This window comes from Moschus berezovskii, chromosome X (assembly GCF_049115385.1).
Source record: "Moschus berezovskii isolate FMDL1 chromosome X, NW_MosBer_1.0, whole genome shotgun sequence".
NCBI classification, from domain to species: Eukaryota; Metazoa; Chordata; class Mammalia; order Artiodactyla; family Moschidae; genus Moschus; species Moschus berezovskii.
This window is the reverse complement of record NC_142488.1, coordinates 57,874,458-57,893,304: the sequence shown is the minus strand read 5'-3', so window position 1 is coordinate 57,893,304 and position 18,847 is coordinate 57,874,458. Positions and strand designations below refer to the sequence as shown.

The 18,847-nt window shown below is 39.7% G+C and overlaps 1 pseudogene; it reads right to left on the bottom strand.

Annotated features, from left to right (window-relative positions):
• Positions 1–4,382: 4,382 nt before the first annotated feature.
• LOC129563909 (protein FAM110C pseudogene) lies at positions 4,383–18,630 on the bottom strand (annotated as a pseudogene).
• Between the last annotated feature and the right edge of the window lie 217 nt (positions 18,631–18,847).

The following is an 18,847-nucleotide window of genomic DNA, read 5'->3' as shown; positions in this document are numbered from 1 at the left end:
TCCAATAAGTTTTCCTCTCCATTGTGCTTCATCATATTATCTCATATGCTATTCCTTCCTGAACAAACGAAACTATGTTTCAGTAATAACTATTGTTCATTCTTGTGAAAAGCAATTATAAACTTTTTTTATTCAGACTGAGCTACAAAGTTTGATTTTCTCAGAGCCACTCAGTGAATTGGGTTAATTCAGACTTAGAAAAGGACTTCCTGTCTCCAACCACACACTCAAGCCCTGAGCTGAGGCATGAATCCAGACAGACAAGAGGGAGTGTTAACCTGATCCTTCTGGGGCCTGGGACAACCTGTTCCTGCCTCACACCCACCTCTGACATCTACTTCCTGGAGTCACCTTCACTGATATGCAAATGATTCTGGAAGATCTCAGTGCTTTTAAACAGTAACCAATTTGTTTTTCTGCTTTTTGTCTATTGCATGGGTGGTAGCTGCTTAGTCACTTCAGTCACATCCGATTCTGTGAAACCCTATGGACTGCAGCCTGCCAGGTTTCTCTGTTCATGGGATTCTCTAGGCAAGAGTACTGGAGTGCGTTGCCATGCCTTCCTCCAGGGGATCTTCCATATCCAGGGATCGAACCCGCGTCTCCTGCATCTCCTGAACTGCAGGCAAATTCTTCACTACTGAGTCACCAGGGAAGCCCACATGGAAGGCAGAGTTCACATTATTTCAATCTCAGATAAATCTGATCTCAGTTCAGTTCAGTTCAGTTCAGTCGCTCAGTCATGTCCGACTCTCCGCGACCCCATGAATCACAGCACGCCAGGCCTCCCTGTCCATCACCAACTCCCAGAGTTCACTCAAACTCATGTCCATCGAGTCGGTGATGCCATCCAGCCATCTCATTCTCGGTCGTCCCCTTCTCCTCCCACCCCCAATCCCTCCTAGCATCAGACTCTTTTCCAGTGAGTCAACTCGTTGCATGAGGTGGCCAAAGTATTGGAGTTTCAGCTTTAGCATCAGTCCTTCCAATGAACACCCAGGATCGAGCTCCCTTAGAATGGACTGGTTGGATCTCCTTGCGATACAAGGGACTCTCAAGAGTCTTCTCCAACACCACAGTTCAAAAGCATCAATTCTTCGGCGATCAGCTTTCTTCACAGTCCAACTCTCACATCCATACATGCCCACGGGAAAAACCATAGCCTTGACTAGACGGACCTTTGTTGGCAAAGTAATGTCTCTGCTTTTTAATATATTATCAAGGTTGGTCATAACTTTCCTTCCAAGGAGTAAGCGTCTTTTAATTTCATGGCTGCTCTAGGATATAGTTTATCCTATTCTGACAGTAGAAAGGCACATAACAATTTCACTTAAAACATTCACATATAAAATTAATGGAACCTGCAAACAGGGGAGCTGCAAATACAAAAAGATCCTTTAAAGAAAACTCTCATCTTTGACGTTATTTTTTAAATTAAGTATAATCCAGTAAATAGCAAAATAGCAGCAGTTAAAAAGAAAAAAAGGAAAATTTCTTAGAGCAGGGAATCTTTGTCTTTACAGAGTCTACATGGAGAGAGGTACCCTCCCCAAATGCACATCCATGACTTCTTTACAAACAAATCCCTACAGTACCAAGCACATTACAGAGTACTGAACATACTGCTGAGAGTCAAATTGAAAATTCAATTAAACAACGTACAAATAGATAACCAAGGACAGAATGACTTAAAATTATACTGATAAAAACTAAAACCATATGAAGTGTAGGAAAACTATTTGAAGACCAATAATTACGCAAAAATAAATATTTAACTCTAGGACCTATTCTCATAGTAAAAGTTACAGAAATAGAATATAGTATTAAATGAATATATCAAAATTGGTTTATAAAATATTTCACTCATGAGAAAGCTATTTCTCTTCCCTCCCTGTTCTAATAATTATATTCTTAGACATATTTTGGGAGAAGGCAATGGCACCCCACTCCAGTACTCTTGCCTGGAAAATCCCATGGATGGAGGAGCCTGGTAGGCTGCAGTCCATAAGGTTGCTAAGAGTCGGACACGACTGAGTGACTTCGCTTTCACTGTTCACTTTCATACATTGGAGAAGGAAATGGCAACACACTCCAGTATTCTTGCCTGGAGAATCCCAGGGACGGGGGAGCCTGATAGGAGGCCACCTATGGGGTCACACAGAGTCAGACATGACTGAAGTGGCTTAGCAGCAGCAGCAGACATATTTTGATAAAACATTGTAAGATTTGACTGGGTGAAAAATTCTTTGGGTTCTTTTCATGAATACAAAATTTCTCTCAGAAGGTTCTGAATCTGAAATCAATTTACTCTGAGTGTCATGAGCTGGGACAGATTTAGGGTCACAGTAACTCCTTACCGACACTCTGATTCTACAGTCTCCCAGCCACCCAGGGGCTGCCAATTGTCTCAAACACCGTATTCAGAGAGAGTGAACTGCTGCCAAATTAGGAATGATTACATGATAGATGGGGGTGAGAATTAGACCAAATTTTAGGGCATTTCACATGTCATGAGTCCATGTTCTGTCTAAATAGAGGGTTTTTTATCCTTTTCGGAAATGGGAGACAAGAGAACCATGGAGGCATGTTCTACACAGTGCTACAGAAGAGGACCACTGATACGGATTTGAAGGAAGGAAGCGCCAGTATTCTTCTGCCAACTCGAAAGAAACTGTCCAGGTACACGAAAAGGTTTCCTAGCAGTATTTCAACTCTTTATCTTTTAATGTTAGCACTGCGTGTCTACAACCCAACAGGAGTGGCATTCATAGAGAGACCTTACAGCTCTCAAATGGTTTTAAAAGTGCTTTCTGATTCACTTCATAAGGTGATCATTTGCACAGCTGGGAATTCACTGTAGTTTATGGTGCAGTGGTGCTTAGAAAGGGAGGTATGTGTGTGAATGTGTAAGTGTGAGTATGTGTTGTTCTTTCCTACCCACAGTATTTGTGTGATTTTCTTAAGATCTTATGATCACAGAACTTTGATTTAAATGGTGCCAATCTGTCACCCTGCTTATTTAACTTACATGCAGACTACATCATGAGGAACGCTGAGCTGGAAGAAGCACAAGCTGGAATCAAGATTGCTGGGAGAAATATCAATAACCTCAGATATGCAGATGACACCACCCTTATGGCAGAAAGTGAAGAGGAACTCAAAAGCCTCTTGATGAAAGTGAAAGAGGAGAGTGAAAGAGTTGGCTTGAAGCTCAACATTCAGAAAACAAAGATCATGGCATCTGGTCCCATCACTTCATGGGAAATGGAGGGGAAAACAGTGAAAACAGTGTCAAACTTTATTTTGGGGGGCTCCAAAATCACTGCAGATGCTGATTGCAGCCATGAAATTAAAAGACTCTTAATCCTTGGAAGGAAAGTTATGACCAACCTTGATAGTATATTAAAAAGCAGAGACATTACTTTGCCAACCAAGGTCCGTCTAGTCAAGGCTATGGTTTTTCCCGTGATCATGTATGGATGTGAGAGTTGGACTGTGAAGAAAGCTGATCGCCGAAGAATTGATGCATTTGAACTGTGGTGCTGGAGAAGACTCTTGAGAGTCCCTTGAACTGCAAGGAGATCCAACCAGTCCATTCTAAAGGAGATCAATCCTGGGTATGCATTGGAAGGACTGATGCTAAAGCTGAAACTGCAATACTTTGGCCACCTCATGCGATGAGTTGACTCACTGGAAAAGACTCTGATGCTGGGAAGGATTGGGGGCCGGAGGAGAAGGGGACAACAGAGAATGAGATGGCTGGATGGCATCACCGACTCAATGGACATGAGTTTGAGTGAACTCCGGGAGTTGGTGATGGACAGGGAGGCCTGGCGTGCTGTGATTCATGGGGTCGCAAAGAGTCAGACACAACTGAGCGACTGAACTGAACTGAACTGAACTGAATCTGTCCAATATGATTGAAAGCAGTAAACACCATGGCATTGTGTTTGATATTCATGCTCTTTGCCTTTTTTCTTTCCAAAATTAATTAAGATATCATTAAAATGTACCATGGTACCTCTTTGTCAGCAAGTCACTCAAAATGATGCCATTGAAAATATTTCCAAGCAGCTTTTCCTTCTTCTGCTGCCCTCTGGAAGCAAAGATAGATCCACCTAACATGAGAAAATATCTTCCAGAGCTTCAGCTGTGTCATAATAGTTAAAACTCAGCTAATTTCCAAGTTCTGTGTTCCCACCTTCTCCACAGCTTTTCAAACTTTCTGAAATGACAAGCTTCTTCAACAGTATATTTTATTACCGGGAAAAGAACAATCATATGCATACTTGGGGACTGCACAAAACCTGGCAGTGAGGATGGACCTGGAGTCCCAATCATCCAAATATACCTCAAGGAGTCCCTATCATTGGCTTGCTTCCTCAGTCCACCACATTGGCATCCAGGCCGGACTACTGGAAGAAAGTGTCAAATTTGGCCAAGTACACGGAGTAACGTGAGCTGAAGTCCAACTATAGCATTGCAGCCCCTGGCCCCTGGCCCAGAGCAGCTTCTTGCCCTGGGGCAGAGCCGGAACCTTGGAGGGCGCCCCGACAGACCGGGTGGGCACTGGGGTCTTGGAGGGTCCAGGCTCAGTCCCAGCAGCCTCCTGGGCCTGGGCCCCATCTCCTTTTCCACCCAAGTGGTGCCAGGAGGCTCCAACGTCTTGTCCTTGCTAGGAAACTGGAAGAGCTTCTTTATCAGACTTCCCCTGGGGTCATCGGCTCCCGACCCACCCTTGGGCGAACTCCTATTTCTCACAGTAGATGACCAGCGAGTCCGGTCTCAGCGGCTTCCGAGCTAAAGCCCTGGGTGCCACAGGCCTGGGTTCGCGCACCTGCTCTTCCATCGTCTCAGGGCTGCTGCACTGGCAAGCCTGGCCTGGGCCTGTCCCCAGTGGGCCCCTCACGTGCTTGGCACTGTCAGCCGCCAGCCTCTTTCTATTTGAATGTTTTTCATGAGAATCATTTTAAATTTATTGGCTTTACTGTGTTGAAATACATGGTGTAATTTTATTTTCATAATAAACAGAAGACCATCTATAAGAATACTAGTGAATTATGTGAGACAGAGCCAAAGATGTACATATAATTGTGTATGTGTCACAGCACCTATCAGATAATAAGTCTGAAGTATAGTACTTGTTTCCTTTTTTATATTTTGCTTTCTTCTCTAGCAGTGAAATGAGGAAGGTGTGGTTAAGTGTCCACTCCAGGACAAGGTAACATGACTGCTTTTTGTGAAACTTAATGAGTAAATCAACAGCCAAAACAGTTGCCTACAAAGTGACGATTTCTTCTTTTAAAAAATTGTTACCAATATCAGATGAAAAGTAGTATAAAGAAAAGACCACTAAATTGGAAGTCAAAAGTGTTCTATTTTTTTCCCAGCTCAACTGCTTGGCCATATGATCCTTGATTAGTCCCATGCTCCTCTCTAAACTTCAGTTTTCATCTGTACAATGTTTACAATGCATACCCCACAAGAGTAGGTGATTTAATGCAAGTGCTTTGATAAATGCAAAGTGCTTTACAAATTGGAAATAGTATTATAGGAAGGTTCCATTTGTGTGCTTTCAGGAAGTATTCATGATGTTATCTGCTATTTTAGTATGAGTAACATAAGACACCATATCTATCTCATTGTCACCATTAAAGCTATACTTCACTCACACCTGCATTGACTGATGAGGTGTGAAGGAGCAGTATCCCCCACCACCTCAAGAAATCATGCAGGGGCATGATTGCTTCTGGCATCCAAATTCACTTTTGTAAAAAAAAAAAAAAAATACATGTCTGCAAACAAAGTTGAAATGTTCTACTAGCCCCTATTTCAATAAAAGTCTAGAGCCTTTTGACTGTTTTCTTCACTCCAATATAATAACCTTTTATCAATTCAGAAATATCCTCTGGCCTAATTTTATCCTAAATAACTTTTACAGAACTACAGGAATTCAAAACAGAATGCAAAAATAACAAGTGTCCACAAGGAAAGATAACACTATGATGTAACAATTGTACCACCTGGTGTTCAAAGTATCCTTCCTCTACTAATTATCATTAATCTTTTTATCTGCAAGAATAAGCAGTTTTATAAACCTGTCTCTGTAATACAAGTAACTATAAAAATAACAACTGATTCAGTTTTACCACCATCATTGTCTATAAAGAATTAAAACTTTGGAATATATGTAGCTCTATTTTGCTTTGTATGGTCTTCTCCCTCCAGAGGAGAGGAATCAAGCAAGATTTCTTACTTGATGGCAGTGATGAATTAAGGGAATATAAGGACTAATATTTGAGGATGCAATAAAGAAATGGACTTAGAAGGTAAGACACTTTAGGCTAATAGATCAGCCTATAGGACATTCCATTTGAAAGCAGCATAATACACCTTCTTCTTAAGTGCACGTGATACATTCTTCAGAATACATCATACCTTAAGCCAAAAATCAAGCCTTAGTAAATTTAATAAAATTGAAATCACATCAAGCAATTTATCCAATCACTATGCTATGACGTTAGAAATCAGCTGCAGGGGAAAAACTGTAAAAAAAAATCACACACATGGAGGCTAGAGAACATGTTACTAAACAACCAGTAGGTCACTGAAGAAATCAAAGCAGAAATCAAACAATACCTAGAGAAAAATGTCAATGAAAACATGATGCTTGAAAACATGTGGGACACAAAAAGGAGTTCTGAAAGGGAAGTTTATAGCAATAAAATCTCACCTCAGAAAATGAGAAAAGGCTCAAGTAAACAACCTAACCTTACACTTAAATCAACTGTAGAAAGAAAAACAAACAACACTTGAAATTAGTAGAAGGAAAGAAATTTTAAAGATCAGAGCAGAAATAAATGAAATAGAGATGAAGAAAACAATAGCAAACATCAATGAAACTAAGAGCTGTTTTTCTGAAATAATAAACAAAACTGATAAATTGTTAGCCAGACTCATCAAAGAAAAAATTGAGAGGACTCAATTCAATAAAATTAGAAATTAAAAGAAGTTACAACTGACACCATAAACATACAAAGGATCATAAGAGACTACTATAAGCAACTATATACTAATAAAAATGGGCAACCTAGAAGAAATAGAAAAATTCTTAGGTATAATCTCCCAAAATTGACCCAAGAAGAAATAGAAAATATGAACAGAACAATCACAATTACTGAAATTGAAACTGTGATTTATATATCTTTAGTTCTTTTATTTTTTTTTAAGTTACTTTTTACAATGTTGTGTTGATTTCTGCCATACAACACAATGAATCAGCCATAACTGTACATATATCGCCTCCCTCTTGAACATCCCTCCCCTCCCATCCCATCCCTCTAGGCATCACAGATGCTGGGATCTCTGTGTTATATAGCAATTTCCTACCAGCTATCTATTTTACACATGATAGTGTACATATGTTGATGCTACTTTCTCCATTCACCCCCACAATCTCCTTTCCTCACTCTGTTCACAAGCCTGTTCTCTACATCTGCATCTCCATTCCTTCCCTGCAAATAGATTCATCAATACCATTTTTTCTAGATTCCATATATATGTGTTAATATACAATATTTGTTTTTCTCTTTCTGACTTGCTTCATTCTGTATAACAAGCTCTAGGATCATCCACCTTACTACAACTGACTCAGATGTGTTTTTTATGGCTAATATTCCATTGTATATATGTTCCACAACTTCTTTTTTCATTCATCTATCAATAGACATCTAGGTTACTTCCATGTCCTAGCTATTGTAAACAATGATGCTATGAACATTGGGGTTACATGTGTCTTTTTCAATTATGGTTTTCTCAGATTATATGCCCAGTAGTGGGATTGTTGGGTCATATGGTAGTTTTATTCGTAGTTTTTAAAGGAGGTTCCATAGTGGCCATATCAGCTTACATTCTCACCAACAATGTAAGAGGAATTCCTTTTCTCTATATCCTCTCCACCATTTATTGTTCGTAGATTTTTTGATGGTGGCCATTTTGATGGGTGTGAGGTCATATCTCATTGTAGTCCTGATTTTAATTTCTCTAATAATTAGTGATTTTGAGCATATTTTCCTGTGTTTATTGGTCATCTGGTTATCTCCTTTTTTCTGGTATTGAGCTGCTAGAAAGCCTAAGCAAACCTATTCATTTATGAGCACCTTATCTTTGATAAAGAAGGCAAGAATATACAATGGAGAGAAGACAGCCTTTCCAATATGTGATGCCGGAAAACTGAGCAACTACATGTAAAAAAAAAAAGAAACTAAAACACTTCCTAACACCATACACAAAAGTAAACTCAAAATGGAGTAAAGAATTAAATATAAAGGTTGCAATTATAAAGATTTTAGAGGAAAAGAGAGGAAGAACAGGCTTGAACATTAATTGCAGCATGATACTTTTTGACCCACCTCCTAGAATAATGAAAACAAAAGTAAACACGTGGGACCTATTTAAACTTAAAAGCTTTTGTGCAGCAAACGAAACATTAAGGAGGATAAAAAGACAACCCTCATAATGGGAGAAAATGATTGCAAATGAAACAATTGACAGGATAAGTCTCCAAAATATACAAACAGCTCATACAGCTCAATATCATCAGTTCAGTTCAGTTCAATTCACTCGCTTAGTCGTGTCCGACTCTTTGCGACACCATGAACCACTGTCCATCACCAACTCCCGGAGTTCACTCAAACTCATGTCCATTGAGTCAGTGATGCCATCCAGCCATCTCATTCTCTGTCATCCCCGTCTCCTCCTACCCCAAATCCCTCCTAGCATCAGACTCTTTTACAGTGAGTCAACTCATTGCATGAGGTGGCCAAAGTATTGGAGTTTCAGCTTTAGCATCAGTCCTTCCAGTGAACACCCAGGATTGATCTCCTTTAGAATGGACTGGCTGGATCTCCTTGCAGTCCAAGGGACTCTCAAGAATCTTCTCCAGCACCACAGTTTAAATGCATCAATTCTTCGGCGATCAGCCTTCTTCACAGTCCAACTCTCACATTCATACATTACCACGGGAAAAACCATAGCCTTGACTACACGGAACTTGGTTGGCAAAGTAATGTCTCTGCTTTTTAATATGCTATCTAGGCTGACCATAACTTTCCTTCCAAGGAGTAAACGTCTTTTAATTTCATGGCTGCAATCAGCATCCGCAGTAATTTTGGAGCCCCCCAAAATAAAGTCTGACACTGTTTCCAGTTTCCCCATCTATTTCCCATGAAGTGATGGGACCAGATGCCATGATCTTCGTTTTCTGAATGTTGAGCTTCAAGCCAACCTTTTCACTCTCCTCTTTCACTTTCATCAAGAGGCTTTTGAGTTCCTCTTCACTTTCTGCCATAAGGGTGGTATCATCTGCATATCTGAGGTTATTGATATTTCTCCGGGCAATCTTGATTCCAGCTTGTGCTTCTTCCAGCCCAGCGTTCCTCATGATGTACTCTGCATATAAATTAAATAAGCAGGGTGACAATATATAACCTTGACGTACTCCTTTTCCTATTTGGAAACAGTCTGTTCTTCCATGTCCAGTTCTAACTGTTGCTTCCTGACCTGCATACAGGTTTCTCAAGAGGCAGGTCAGGTGGTCTGGGATTCCCATCTCTTTCAGAATGTTCCACAGTTTATTGTGATCCACACAGTCAAAGACTTTGGCATAGTCAATGAAGCAGAAATAAATATTTTTCTGGAACTCTCTTGCTTTCTCCATGATCCAGCGGATGTTGGCTATTTGATCTCTGGTGCCTCTGCCTTTTCTAAAACCTGCTTGAACATCTGGGAGTTCACGGTTCACATATTGCTGAAGCTTGGCTTGGAGAATTTTGAGCATGACTTTACTAGTGTGTGAGATGAGTGCAATTGTGCGGTAGTTTGAGCATTCTTTGGCATTGCCTTTCTTTGGGATTAGAATGAAGACTGTGGCCACTTTTCCAGTCCTGTGGCCACTGCTGAGTTTTCCACATTCGCTGGCATATTGAGTGCAGCACTTTCACAGCATCATCTTTCAGGATTTGAAATAGCTCAATTGGAATGCCATCACCTCCACTAGCTTTGTTCATCGTGATGCTCTCTAAGGCCCACTTGACTTCACATTCCAAGATGTCTGGTTCCAGGTGAGTGATCACGTCATCGTGATTATCTTCGTCGTGAAGATCTTTTTTGTACAGTTCTTCTGTGTATTCTTCCCACCTCTTCTTAATATCTTCTGCTTCTGTTAGGTCCATAACATTTCTGTCTTTTATCGAGCCCATCTTTGCATGAAATATTCCCTTGATATCTCTAATTTTCCTGAAGAGATCTGTCTTTCCTATTCTGTTGTTTTCCTCTATTTCTTTGCATTGATCGCTGAGGAAGGCTTTCTTACCTCTCCTTGCTATTCTTTGGAACTCTGCATTCAGATGCTTATATTTTTCCTTTTCTCCTTTGCTTTTTGCTTCTCTAATTTTCACAGCTATTTGTAAGGCCTCCTCAGACAGCCATTTTGCTTTTTTGCATTTCTTTTCCATGGGGATGGTCTTGGTCCCTGTCTCCTGTACAATGTCACGAACCTCCGTCCAGAGTTCATCAGGCACTCTATCGATCAGATCTAGACCCTTAAATCTATTTCCTACTTCCACTGTATAATCATAAGGGATTTGATTTAGGTCATATCTGAATGGTCTAGTGGTTTTCCCTACTTTCTTCAATTTAAGTCTGAATTTGGCAATAAGGTGTTCATGATCTGAGCCACAGTCAGCTCCTGGTCTTGTTTTTGCTAACTCTATAGATCTTCTCCATCTTTGGCTGCAAAGAATATAATCAGTCTGATTTCGGTGTTGACCATCTGGTGATGTCCATGTGTAGAGTCTTCTCTTGTGTTGTTGGAAGAAGGTGTTTGCTATGACCAGCGTGTTCTCTTGGCAAAACTCTATTAGCCTTTGCCCTGCTTCATTCCGTGCTCCAAGGCCAAATTTGCCTGTTACTCCAGCTGTTTCTTGACTTCCTACTTTTGCATTGCAGTCCCCTATAATGAAAAGGACATCTTTCTTGGGTGTTAGTTCTAAAAGGTCTTGTAGGTCTTCATAGAACTGTTCAACTTTGGCTTCTTCAGCATTACTGGTTGGGGCATAGACTTGGATTACTGTAATATTCAATGGTTTGCCTTGGAAATTAACAGACATCATTCTGTCGTTTCTGAGATTGCATCCAAGTACTGCATTTCGGACTCTTTTGTTGACCATGATGGCTACTCCATTTCTTCTAAGGGATTCCTGCCCACAGTAGTAGATATAAGTCATCTGAATTAAATTCACCCATTCCAGTCCATTTTTGTTCACTGATTCCTAGAATGTCGACGTTCACTCTTGCCATCTCCTGTTTGACCACTTCCAATTTGCCTTGATTCATGGACCTAACATTCCAGGTTCCTATGCAATATTGCTCTTTACAGCATCAGACCTTACCTCTATCATCAGTCACATCCACAACTGGGTATTTGTTTTGCTTTGGCTCCATCCCTTCATTCTTTCTGGAGTTATTTCTCCACTGATCTCCAGTAGCATACTGGGCAACTACCGACGTAGGGAATTCCTCATTCAGTATCCTATCATTTTGCCTTTTGATACTGTTCATGGGGTTCTCAAGGCAAGTATACTGAAGTAGTTTGCCATTCCCTTCTCCAGTGGACCACATTCTGTCAGACCTCTCCACCATGACCCGTCTGTCTTGGGTGGCCCCACACTGCATGGCTTTCATTGAGTTAGACATGGTTTCATTGAGTTAGACAGGGCTGTGGTCCATATGATCAGATCAACTAGTTTTTTGTGATTATGATTTCAGTGTGTCTGCCCTCTAATGCCCCCTCCCAATACCTACCGTCTTATTTGGGTTTCACTTACCTTGGTCGTGGAGTATCTCTTCACAGCTGCTCCAGGAAAGTGCAGCCACTGTACTTTACCTAAGACGAGGGGTATCTCCTCAAGGCCGCCCCTCCTGACCTTGAATGTGGAGTAGCTCCTCTCGGCCCTCCTGTACCTGCACAGCCACCACCTCTTGGACGTGGGACAAGTCCTCTCAGCCACTGCCCTGACCTTGGGCATGGGGGTGGTGCAGACGCTCAATATCATAGAGAAAAGAATTGCAAATGGAACAACTGACAGAGGATTAGTCTCCAAAATATACAAGCAGCTTAAACAGCTCAATATCATAGAAAATGTGATGGCTTCCCAAGAATTTTCTATCAAATATTTAGAGAAGAGTTAACATATAGACGCCCAGCTCTGGCGGCGCAGGCGCAGACGCGAGAGACGCCCGGCTCCGGCGGCGCAGACGCGAGAGACGCCCGGCTCTGGCGCAACCGACCACGTGCAGAATCGTGGCTGAGATGAGCTACCCCGCGCCTGGGGTTACTGCGGTGGCCGAGAGGAGCTGTACCACGTTCAGGAGGCGGTGGCTTCTTGGGCACCGGAGGGCCGAGAGAAGCTGATCCACATTCAAAGCAGGAGGGGCGGCCTTGAGGAGATACCCCTCGTCCAAGGTAAGGTACAGCGGCTGCGCCTTGCTGGAGCAGCTGGGAAGAGATACTCCACGACCAAGTGGAATATAAGAATCCAGTGTTCTGGGGAGGAGGAAGGAACAAGATGGCAGAGGGATAAGATGGCGAGACCACTTTCTCCCCCACAAATTCATCAAAAGAACATTTGAACGCAGAGTAAAGTCCACAAAACAACTTCTGAATACTTGCAGAGGACATCAGGCTCCCAGAAAAGCAGCCCATTGTCTTCTAAAGGAGAGAGAGGAAATCCAGTTCCACCCACCAGAACACCAACACATGCTTCCATAACCAGGGAACCCGGACAATCACCTGTCCAACCCCACACACAGCGAAGAAACTACATAATAAAGAGAACTCCACAAACTGCAAGAAGAGGGAAAGGCCACCCCAAGCAAAGCAATATAAGCAAGATGAAGAGGCAGAGAAATACCCAGCAAGTAAAGGAACAAGATAATTGCCCACCAACACAAAGAAAAGAAGAAGATATAGGGAATTTACCTGGTAAAGAATTTCGAATTTTGATGGTGAAAATGATTCAAAATCTTGAAAGCAAAATGGAGTTACAGATAAATCACCTGGAGAAAAGGATTGAGAAGATGGAAGAAAGATTTAATAAGGACTTAGAAGAAATAAAAAAGAGTCAATATACAATGAATAATGAAATAGATGAGATCAGAAACACTCTGGAGGGAACAAACAGTAGAATAACAGAGGCAGAAAACAGGATAAGCGAACTAGAAGATAGAATTGTAGAAATAAATGAAACAGAGAGGAAAAAAGAAAAATGAATTAAAAGAAATGAGGACAATATTAGAGACCTCTGGGACAATGTTAAATGCTCCAACATTCGAATCATAGGAGTCCCAGAAGAAGAAGACAAAAAGAAAGACCATGAGAGAATACTTGAGGAGATAATAGTTGAAAACTTCCCTAAAATGGGGAAAGAAATAATCACCCAAGTCCAAGAAACCCAGAGAGTCCCCAACAGGATAAACCCAAGGCGAAATACTCCAAGACACATATTAATCAAATTAACAAAGATCAAACACAAAGAACAAATATTAAAAGCAGCAAGGGAAAAGCAGCAAATAACACATAAGGGGATTCCCATAAGGATAACAGCTGATCTTTCAACAGAAACTCTTCAGGCCAGAAGGGAGTGGCAAGACATACTTAAAGTGATGAAAGAAAATACCCTACAGCCCAGATTACTATACCCAGCAAGGATCTCATTCAAATATGAAGGAGAAATCAAAAGCTTTACAGACAAGCAAAAGCTGAGGGAATTCAGCATCACCAAACCAGCTCTCCAACAAATGCTAAAGGATCTTCTATAGACAGGAAACACAGAAAGAGTGTATAAACTTGAACCCAAAGTAATAAAGAAAATGGCTACGGGATCATACTTATCAATAATTACCTTAAACGTAAATGGGTTGAAATTTTCAAAAAGGCTAGGAAACAATTCTCATAGCCATCAATAGTTCAGTGTTGAGTTCATGAATAGTTTTTAAAGTTTGGGACAAACTGTAGTATTTGCTATTTGAAGTACTATTTGTAATTGGCATATTACGATGTAACATTGGTCTTCATTTCCAACTTAAAACGCCTAAAAATGCCTAACAGGTTTTTAGATTTGTGAATTTTAGTTGAAATGTATTTTACGATGTTACTAAACCTGCAGAAATATTGAAATATTTCAGAGAACTTATTCACTGTACATTTAATGTATTTTATTTATAAAAGTTATGCACTGTAGAAAGTTTTACTTGTTGGGTCAAATGCTTGTTGCTTCAAATGCTTGTTGCATTTGAAGTGCTAGTTACAAGAAAATCAAATACCTTCAATGTATAAATAAAGGACTCTGGAGTATAAGTAAGTTTGTTTAAAGAAATTTAGTCTGTTCAACTTGAATCAGCTCTGTCAAACATTAATTAAAAGCCTCATTTAAAAAATAAATAAATAAAAAATAAAGAAAAAAAAAGAGTTAACATATAACTTCTGAAACTCTTCCAAAAATTTCAGAAGAAGAAACATTTCCAAAATCATTCTTTGAGACCACCCTCACCCTGATATCAAAACCAGTCAAAGATCTCACACACAAAAAAGAAAATTTCAGGCCAGTATCATTGATAAACATAGACACAATAATTCAGAAAAAGATATTAGCAAACCAATCCAAAAACACATTTAAAAGATCATACACCATGATCATGTGGGGTTTTCCTAAGGATGCAAGGATTCTTCAATATATGCAAATAAATCAATATGGTACACCACATTAACAAATTAAGAATAAAAACCATATGATCATCTCAGAAGATGTAGAAAAATCTTTTGACAAAATTCAATATTTACTTACAATAGAAACTCTCCAGAAAGTGGGCATAGAGGGGACATACCTCATTATGATAAAAGCCATATATGACAAACCCACAGCAAACATAATTCTGAATGGTGAAAAAAAATCAAAGCATTTCCTGTAAGATCAGGAACAAGACAAGGATGTCCACTCTTAACATTATTTTGCAACATAGTTTGGAAGTCTTCAGTTCAGTTCAGTTCAGTCGCTCAGTCATGTCCGACTCTCCGCGACCCCATGAATCACAGTCTTAGCCAAGGCAATCAGAGAGGAAAAATAAATAGAAGGAATCCAAGTTGGAAAATAGAAGTAAAACTGTCGCTGTTTGGAAATAGCATGATACTATATATAGAAAACCCTAAAATTGCATGTAGAAAATTACTAGAGCTCATCAATGAATTCAGTAAAGTTTCACAATACAAAATTAATACACAGAGATCTCTTGCATTCTAATGCACTAACAATGAAAGAGAAATTAAGGAAATAACTCCATTTACCACTGCAACAAAAATGGACAGATATACTATATTCTCAGATTGGAAGACTCAATATTGTAAAAATATCTATTCTACCCAAAGCAATCCACAGATTCAATGCAATCCTTATCAAATTACCAGTGACATTTTCCACAGAATTGGAATAAAATATTTGACAATTTGTATGGAAACACGAAAGACCTCAAATAGCCAAAACAATCTTGAGAAAGAAAAATGGAGCTGAAGGACTCAGACTCCCTGACTTCAAACTATACTACAAAGCTACAGTAATCAAAACAGTATGGCACTGACACAAAAACCGAAATATTGATCAATGGAACAGGATAGAAAGCTGAGAAGTAATCCCATGCACCAATGGTCACCTAATCTTTGACAAAGGCAGCATCAATATACAGTGGAAAAAAGACAATCTCTTCAATAAGTGGTGCTGAGAATACTGGATAGCTATTTGTAAAGGAATGAAAATAGAACAGTCTCTAACACCAAACACAAAATAAACTCAACATGGATTAAAAACCTAAATATAAGATCTGACACTATAAAACTCTTAAGGAAAAATATAGGCAGAACACTCTTTGACATGAATTGCAGCAAGATCTTTTTTGATCTGTCTCCTAGAGTAATGAAAATAAAAAATAAAAATAAACAAATGGAATATAATTAAACTTAAAAGCTTTTGCACAGCAAAGGCGACCATAAACAAAACAATAAACAACCCTCAGAATGGGAGAAAATATTACAAATGAAGCAACCAACAAGGGATTAACCTCCAAAATATAGAGACAGCTTATGAAACTCAGTATCTATAAAAACAAACAACTCAGTCAAAAAATGAACAAAGGATCCATTTCTCCAAGGAAGACATGCAGATGGCTAAAAAGTACATGAAAAAAAGCTCAACATCACTAATTGTTAGAGAAATGCAAATCAATACCTCATTAAGGTATCACCTCACACCAGTCAGAATGCCCATTATCAAAAACTCTACAAATGCTAGAGTGAGTGTGAAATAAAGGGAACCTTCCTACACTGTTGGTGGGAATGTAAACTGGTACAGCCACTATGGGTAACAGTATGGAGGTACCTTAAAAAATAGAACTACCGTATTCTATGGTAATCCCACTCCTGGGCATATATCTGGAGAAAACCATAATTCAAAAATATATATGCAAGTTCCTGAAAGTTCATTGCAGCACTATTTACATGCCAGCACATGGAAGCAATCTAAATGTACATCAACAGAGGAATGGATAAAAGAAGATGTTGTAATATCAGTGATTCAAAAAAATGAAATAACATTGTTTACAGTTACATGGATGAACCTAGAGATTGTCATACTGAGTGACATACTCAGACAGACAAATATCATATGATATTGCTTATATGTGGAATCTAAACAAAGGGAGCAAATGAACTTATCTACAAAATCAAAATAGAGTTACAGATTTAGAAATGAACTTATGGTTACCAGGGGTTAATTAGGTTGGCAGGGGAAGGGATAAACTGGGAGACTGTGATTGACATATGTACACTACTATATATATAGTAGATAACTAATAAGAACCTACTGAATAGTACAGAGAACTCGACTCAATACTCTGTAATATCCTATATGGGAAAAGAATTTTTAAAACAGTGGATATATATATATACACATACATATATACATTATATATATACATAGCTGATTCACTTTGCTGTACAGCAGAAACTAATGCAACATTGTATATCAACTATACTCCATTAAAATTAATTTTAAAAAGGCAAAATTATCAATTGCAATTGTCACTATTTTGAAAAAATATATATTTAATATGCCCAAAACCACACATTTGATTCTCTACCTCCATAAAACTGCTTCTCTGCCAGTCTCTTCAACTAAATAAATGTTGTCATCATGCATCCAGTTGTTCAGCCTAGAACCTAGGAATCCATCAAGTTCTACTTTTTTTTACACACTTCCCATACCCACTTCAATAGAAAATAATCTAAATCTTACCTTTAAAGTAAATACAAAATCCAACTATTTCTTAACAGTTTCATCCAAGTCCAAACCAACATTATACATTAAAAGACTCAAATTTTATGCCATATGCAGTGGGAGGCTGTCATGTAGGTTTCTGGGACTGCAAGGAGATCCAGCCAGTCCATCCTAAAGGAGATCAGTCCTGGGTGTTCATTGGAGGGACTGATGTTGAAGCTGAAACTCCAATACTTTGGCCACCTGATCCGGAGAGTTGACTCATTTGAAAAGACCCTGATGCTGGGAAAGATTGAGGGCAGGAGGAGAAGGGGACAACAGAGGATGGGATGGTTGAATGGCATCACTGACACAATGGACATGGGTTTGGGTGGACTCTAGGAGTTGGTGATGGACAGGGAGGCCTGGTGTGCTGCGGTTCATGGGGTCACAAAGAGTCGGACATGACTGAACGACTGAACTGAACTGAGTGATAGAGGAAGTGTGTGGAATCTTCTCATTTCTTAAGTGTAGAGTCTCCCAAGCAGGGGGTGACATGATAACTAATGATGTTCTGGGGCTGAAGATTGATTTCTAGGTGGATCAGGTGAGGGAACCTCTGAGCTTAGTGAGACTACTTCTCCATAGGTGGAGGGCTCGGGATTAGGGAGATAAAGGTTATTAAAGGGAAGTTGAGGGAAGTGGTTGAGTGAAAGTAAGCATGGGGTTATTGCTGGAGAATCTTGAAGTCTCTTGAAATAAACCCAGAGGCATAGTAAATCACGAAGATGTCAAGAGAAAGGATTCCGTGCCACCACCACCCCTCACCAATGGGAGGAATTCAAACAAGTTTGTGGGTAGAGTGACTGGCCACAAGAGGAAAGGTGAACAATAAAATTCCTGTGGAAAAAAGGTTAAAAAAGCAGGATGCATAGGGGACAGGAGAGAGAGGAGAGGCTCATTCTCTCTCCTCTCCACCAAGATTAAAAGCCAGGGTGGACTAATATCATCTGTTTTCTTGATGATAAGGGTAGGGGTTCATTTTTATGGACTAATAACAAGATGTCAAAGTAGGGACTTTAGGGAAACTGTAGAAATTCAGAATAGTTGTGCAGGGAAGATGGGAAGAGCTTCTAATTGGGAAGGAGAGAAGTTATTTCATTTAGTGCATTAAAACAGTGTGTTCAGACTTTAGTGGGCATCAGAATTACCTTCGAGGGCTTGTTAAAACACAGATTTCTGGGCCTATCCCTGGAAATTTCTGATTCATTAGATCTGGGTTGGGGCTAGAGAATTTCCATTTAAAAAAAAAGAACACAAACACACAAAAAATAATTTCCATGTAATGATTCTGCTGCCAGAGACCTGAGTGAGAGTTCTTGAATCCATTGCTGTTTTCTGGCTGTATTACCATGAACAAGCTCCTTGGCCTCTCTATATTTTGGTTTCTCATCTGAAAAATAAGGATGATAATCATGGTACCTATC